Raw genomic sequence first — 6,996 nt, forward strand, 5'->3', positions numbered from 1 at the left:
CTGTGAAAGGGAGCAGCATATGTAAATGCTCAAGAGTCATGAAAAATGTGATATTTCCAGAAAGTCTCGATATGGTTTGGTATTGGTAAAATGGGAAGGAGACGTGGCCAGGTCAGGAAGGGTCCCTTATGTTTTACCATTTTAGAAATGGTTTTTCGGAAGGTCATTCCGGCCCATAGTGTCAGATTTATACTGAAGGAGAAAGAAGCCAGAGGTGGGGAGGAGATGGATGGGGATGTGGCGAGAGATCGCTCGGGCTTCTAGAACAACTACCATAGGCTGGCTTTGACAACAGACACGTATATCTCATGATACTGGAGGCTGAACGTCCAAGATCAGGGATGCTCAGCAAGGTCAGGTACTGGTGAGAATCTTTTCCTGGCTTGCAGACATCTGTCTTCTTGCTGCGTGCTCACATGTTGGGGAGAGAGAGAGTGAAAAAGAGTGAGAGAGGAAGAAAGAGCTTTCCTATCTCTTCTTCTTAAGGGCACTAGTGCTACCATGAAAGCTTCACCACCCCCAAGGCTCCATCTCCAAATGCCATCACATTGGGGATTAGGGTTTCCACATATGAATTTTGGGGTGGCACAAACATTCAGTTCATGGCACCAGGTAAGCAATCCTGAGGGCCTGGAATAAGGCAGAGTTGGTGGGGGCATAGAGGAATGTGTGGCTTTGAGATATCCGTAGGAAGTAGACTCAATGGGGATTAGTGGGATAATTGGGATAATGGGATGAGTTGCATGACTTCAACTTTCTGGATTGGACATCTGAGTTGTACCTGGGGTTACCTGGGCAGTCTGGCTTCACAGACCACAATGCTGCTCAATGAAAAAATATTTCTACTCCTTTTCCTATAGCTCCTAACTCTCCAAAATATGATCCTCCCCCAGCTGCTTCCAAATACCTGTCTTCCGTTAGTCACTCACAATTGTTCAGCAGTTCAGCAGGGCTTGTTTTCTTACTGTTCTCTAAACACACACCACTCCTTCCTGCCTTTGGAGCTTTGATTGCAGTGTTCCTTCCAGTTGGCATCTGCTCTGTATTCCCCTCTTAATCCATCCTTAAAGGTGACTCTAATCGTACCTCTCTGGGAGAACTTTCCCCAGCTGCTCAGAAGGACGCTGCTGTCTGTTCCACCTGCTTTTCGCATACATTTCATTGGTTTTCTGTGGCAGATACAATGCTGTGTTCTCATTGCCGTCTCTCTTCCTGGATATGCAGGGACATGCTTTATCTCCAGCTTCCTTGTACTTAGAATTCCACCCCCTGTGCCCAAGTCCTCACTGATGGGAATGTGAGCAGATGTGCTGTGTCCCCTATAGCCCAAGGCAGCTAAGAGTGCCTCTCCTGGTTTTGACTCTTCTGTCTGGGCGTTTTGAATGAGGAACTCTAAAGTGGTGACCTGAAAATGGAAACAACCAGGGATGAGAGCTACATAGGAGAGAGGATTGACTTTAAGTTACATTTTATATAGGTGACCAAAAACAACACAAAAGCTTTCTTGTGCTAAACTACAGAGATCTGGGGATTAATTTTGTTAATGCAGCAGATCATGGTCTATCCTGACTAACATGACCACTAATGTCTGGTGTCCTCTTGTGGTGTAGGAACAAAATCGGGGATCCCTTTTAAATCTCATGCTGTGCTTTCCTTGTCTTCTTTGGTAAGTATCTTTTGAATGGAACTGAACATTTGATGACAATGAAAAAAGACTTTCTCAGATTAGAGATAAGGTGATAACCAAGTGTTTACACTTTTGTTTGCCCCACTTATTTTTTTTTTAAACACTTAACCTCCTTGCAATTAATGCCTTATCTTATGTAGCTGAATCTGTTTCCTTCGGTCAGCAAATGAACAGTGTCAATTGGTTAGAATGTTCCACTGAATTATCCTTTGCATTTATGAAGAGAGACTGAAGTGATGAAACTTATCTGCTTCTGACTATTAAAGTCCTTTGGTAGATGTAAGCATGCACTTGTATTATTATTATTTTTTTTTTTTTTGAGGGACACAGGAATGCTGACCTTGGCCAAAGTGTTGTTAAGTGTTGCTATGCTACTGATGAGATTGGGCCCCACTTTTCCCACTTGTGTATAACACAATCTTTTATTGCATTTTCCCTTAATATCTCTATTTTGGTGAAATGCTACCAATTTGAAATGTGTATATATTGCCTCCTGCCCTTGAGGACCTTCATCCAAATGAGGTGTTTTAACTAAAATGAAACACCAACAATCTCCTCCAGCCCTATTTATTTTGTCATCAAGACCCCGTGTCTCCATGAGACTGATTTTTCAAGTTTATTATCTTAAAAGTGATTTTAGAAATATTACAAATAATAACACATGACTGAAAAGCAAAGGAGAGATTCCATCTGGATGACAGTAGCTATTTATAAAACCCTCAAGTTGTCTTCTCCCAGGTTGAAATACTAGTGGAATTTCTCAAGTAATTCTCAGGAGTGGTTTCAATAGGAAATGTGAAACCATAGCATTTTCTATTTTGTTTATGTTTTCTTGTTGTTAAATACAAGTTGCATGTTCAAACTGAATTCCCTCTTCTGATTATGGAAAGCGTATGCTTATAATATAGGCTTTGAAATATTCTTCTTTTTTTTTTTTTTTTTTTCTGCCTAAGTTTCTTTCTGGAATGCAGGGAGAATGACTAGCAAGAAGAGTTAGTTTTCCTTGCTTTTGTCAACTCTGTTGTACTAACAAGAGGGACCTGAATCTGGAGTGGGAATCAGGAGATTTGAGTCCTTTCTTAGCCATGAAATCTGTGGGTGGCTTTGAATTAGCACGTGGTATGGTACTTGTTTATCATGTGAATTAGATGGGATCTAACTCCATTATAAGGGTCAACCAGGAGTACACATGAAAATCAATCAGAGAACATATGTAAAACCCACATTCCTGGGCTCCATTCCAGACCTGCTGAGTCGGAATGTGTAGGATGGGGGTGGGTGGTGAGATATTAGGTAGCTTTTCAGGAAGCCAGGCTGGATCCTTTGGATGCAGGCATTAGGTAGAGGTTTGGTGATGAATGGGAGAGGGAGGGGTCTGGAGCCAGAATCAGAGACTCTGTGGGGACTTAGAGGCAGCCCTGAGTGGCTGAATGGCTGCAGACATGGACACCACAGGGCATGGAAGGGCTGGTGCTAAAGCTAAGCTGTACTCTTCCTTTACCATCTTGACCAGGATCTGTACGTGTTTGCTTGTCACGCAGTGTGCATGTATGTGTCTGTTTGTAGTGGTGATGATTGTTTTTAAAATACAGTGTTTGGGGCCTCTTGGCAGTTTCCTAGCTGCCCTATGGGTGGGGGTGCCCTGACTTCGCTCAGTTGTGTGACCTGGCTTAAATGGATCACTAACAGAAGAATTATAAGGGCATGGTGAGAGTAGAACCAGGCTGTGAACATTGTCAAACCTGCCCTTTGTCAGGTAGTCAACTCCATTCAATCCAAGTTAAATCAATAATTATCTCTAAGTGCCATCCTATGTAATGACTCTTAAAGTATAGGTGTGGTTGGAAGGAAAAGGAGGGAGGGAAAAATGAATAAGCACAGTTAATGTCTTTCTGGACGGGTAAGTGAGCAAAGCTAGATTTACAAACAACTATAAGATAATGAGCAGTGAAAGGCCCAGAGGAAGTACGGACCGAACAACGGGATTCAGAGAAGGAGCCGTTAATTGTGGCTGGTCACGCAGGGGAGGCTTCCAGAAAGGAAACTCTCTGCTCGACCAGAATTCTCTTGTGCTGATTTTGGAAGGCTCACGGAATAAGATTCTACTTACAGTCTTTATGGTCTCTTTTATTTTGTTTTGCTCCAAAGCAATGGAAAATCCTTCCTCCTAATGGACTAATCTAAGAATGAGACATTGCTTTCTTACCCTCCCTGAAATGCTTGTATGCTCATTCTGTCTTATTTGTGGTTGTGTCATTTCGTCTTGTTGAAGGCAGTGCGAGGGTCTGCTTCTTCTTCTGTGCCCTTCCTCTCGGTGAGCTGGGCACACAGTATGTGCCAAGTTAATGCTAGTTGAATAAACAAAATCATGATTAAGGTAGATCAACGGAGTGATGATTAATTGATGAGGACATTGATAACTAGAATGCATTTTATTTGGAAGAGATAAGGGTACGTTAATCACGTCTCTCCAGCATCACTCTGGGCTAGATCCTGGATGGTAGTGGCTCCCCTTTCCAGACAGAAGAACTGAGGCACAGAGAGGTACAGTGGTTTGCTTAGATTGCACAGAATGCAATGCAACTCCAGTAATAGATACTGATAATTAGCCTCTTTCACTTGCATGTCAGTTTACTGTTCATAACAGTATGAGGTGGGAGGCACAGGGATTATTTGAAATTTATAGGGGAGGACCTCAGGCTCAGAGAAGGGAGGTGTCAGGCAGAAGGTTACGGAAGGAGTTGGTGGCTCAGGGAGATAATGCTACAATGAACGAGACACATTCATAAGTACTGATAGGTCCTGACAAAATGCTCTGGATGAATGGCTTAGAAATACATAAGGAAGGGGGTGGTCCTCCAAAGGAAGACGGGATTTGGATGGATTGGTGGGTGGAAGGAACATGGAACTGGAGCTCAGGAGATTTGGGTGTTTGTCCTGGCTCTCCCATAGATGTGTTATGTCATCTGGGGAAGGTTACCGGCTTGGTCTTGGTCTGTTTCTTTACCCACAAAATGAGAGAAATGGGTCAGGTGATTTGTAAAGTTACTTGTAGCTCAAACATGCTGACTCAAATATATAGAGATACCATATTGGAAAATAAGGACAGGATAAACTATTTTAGAACAACAGCGTATCTTACTGATTTTGGGGATTCTAAAAATTCTTTATAGGCAGCGTTATGTTTAAATCAAATTATCTGTCTGAGATCCTACAATGTCGGGGCGTATAAAGATGATTGAGAGATGCTTGAGCCGTAGCGTTAATAAAAATAATACTGTTCGTAATAGTTTTCAATGTCACGTGACCATGGCATGAAGGATAAAGCTCTGTCTCTATCTCCCAGGCTCTCTTCTCTCCTGTCACCAAGTGTGGTGATGGAATAGGAGTTGGTCACCTTGGATGCACTAGGTCTATGATCTTGGATAAATGCTCAGTTTCTTTCTTTAAAATAGGAATAGTATGACCAACTTTGCCCCTTCCCTTTCCATGTGATTCTTATGAGGATCACACGGGATAACTTGTGTGAGAGCATTTTATAAACTGTAGAGTGCGAGCCACAGATTCTTATTACTGACTACACATGTTCATGGTCTCCTGTCATTCATGTGGGTTTGGGGACAGGGACCAACTACCCTTGACCAGATCACTCGACTCTAGCTTCAACGTTGGGCTTAGGGAAAAACAGTGAAACTATTTCTGTTAGTTTTATGTAAATCCCGGAGTTTGCTGCCTTGCTTCCCAGAACCTCATCAAAATGGAGTATGAACCCACCCAGTTGGCCAGCCCGGAATGGAAAGTAAATACCATCCGCACCTCACCTCTGCTGGGAGCTTAATTAATGGAGTGTTACTTACCTGCCCTTATTACCAGCCCCTTTTCCTTATCACTGTGTGCGACCTTGAACAGGTCACTTCCTCTCGGGGCCTGAGTTCCTTGCTCTTTCAAATTTTAAGGCATTAGGATGACTTCTGGGCTCCTGGTGCTGACTTTTTCCTGTTCCGTACCACCACCCACACCCCCCAGCCCCGCCCAGCTGAGACAGATGTGCTTGATTGGAGCACAGGCCTGTTGTCAGATGTAATCATGAGTCCCGCTGTGCACTCAGGTGACACCAGCTCCAAAGTCTTGAACATGAGCTCTTTAGCAGCTGTGAATCAGAGAGCTCTGGGCAAAAATTAGAGTCAAGTCCAAGGCTGCTGTAGCAGTCGAAGGGCACTCACTAAAGCTCCTGGGCCCACTGCCTGCCCCTGGAAGGCAGCTCTGCCTTTTACCTGTGTGGGCAGGGCCACGGCACTGAACTCTGTACTCCAGTGTCACCTCCCTAGGAGGGATGGTCATTGAACACCTACCAGTTGGGGAACTTTGATAATCAGGTAAGATAATGCATGAGCCTAGGAGGTAAAACCAAAAGAAAAGCAAGACCATTATTCTCCTAATGGGAGCACAGTGGTTTCTACTGGGTTGGAGGGAGGGAAGGCCACACTCCCCTCTGGTTCTGGTTTGATAATGTCCTTTTGATTTTAGTTTGGATGGCATTTATGTGGCAGATCATGTCCTGATTATTCATTAAACATGGGCCGTTTTATGTATCTTTCTGTGTCCATGTTTATGCACAGTTTCCAAGTGTGAAAATATCAGATAGTGCATGCAAAGCACGTAAAGCACCTGGCAAAACGTAAGCATTTAGTAGATGTTTTTACTGGCACTGTTGTCACCAGCTGACTGTAACAAGCCATAAATGAAACACTCCTCATTTCACAATCAGGCCTCATGGGCTGAAGGAGTTCAAGGTGAAGAAATGGCTTCATATGCAGTTTTGTGATCAGACGTTGAGTTCCAGCTCTATCTCTGATCCTTACGTCAGTATGGGACATTTTTTTCTATCTGAGCCTCATTCACATTCTCCTTCTGTCTCTCACAGACGTTAGTAAGGTCTTTGCTGTATGGCCAACACCACTGGGTATAAAGCCAAAGATGAAATGACAAGGGATTTAGCCCTTTTGAGGGATTAGATATCTGCCATGGGTAGCAGACATGTAAACAGATCAGTGTTTCTCATCTGCAGGCCTGAAAATGTATTTTGTAGGCATGTAGCACATCCTTGGAAATGACAGTTATCATTTTAAAAAAGTACAGTCAGTGGATTCAAGTTAGCAAGTCTGTGGGGCTGTGGGTTTGTAAACCGGCTTCTGAAGGACAGGTGTGATGGTAATTGACAAAGCAGAGTGGGGAGGACGTTTCAAATCCAGTTTTTGCATTTCAAGCGGAGTGATTTTACCCTCCCCTGGACATGTAAAGGGAAGGGC

This window comes from Lipotes vexillifer, unplaced genomic scaffold (assembly GCF_000442215.2).
Source record: "Lipotes vexillifer unplaced genomic scaffold, Lipotes_vexillifer_v1.1 scaffold604, whole genome shotgun sequence".
In the NCBI taxonomy this organism is placed as follows: domain Eukaryota; kingdom Metazoa; phylum Chordata; class Mammalia; order Artiodactyla; family Lipotidae; genus Lipotes; species Lipotes vexillifer.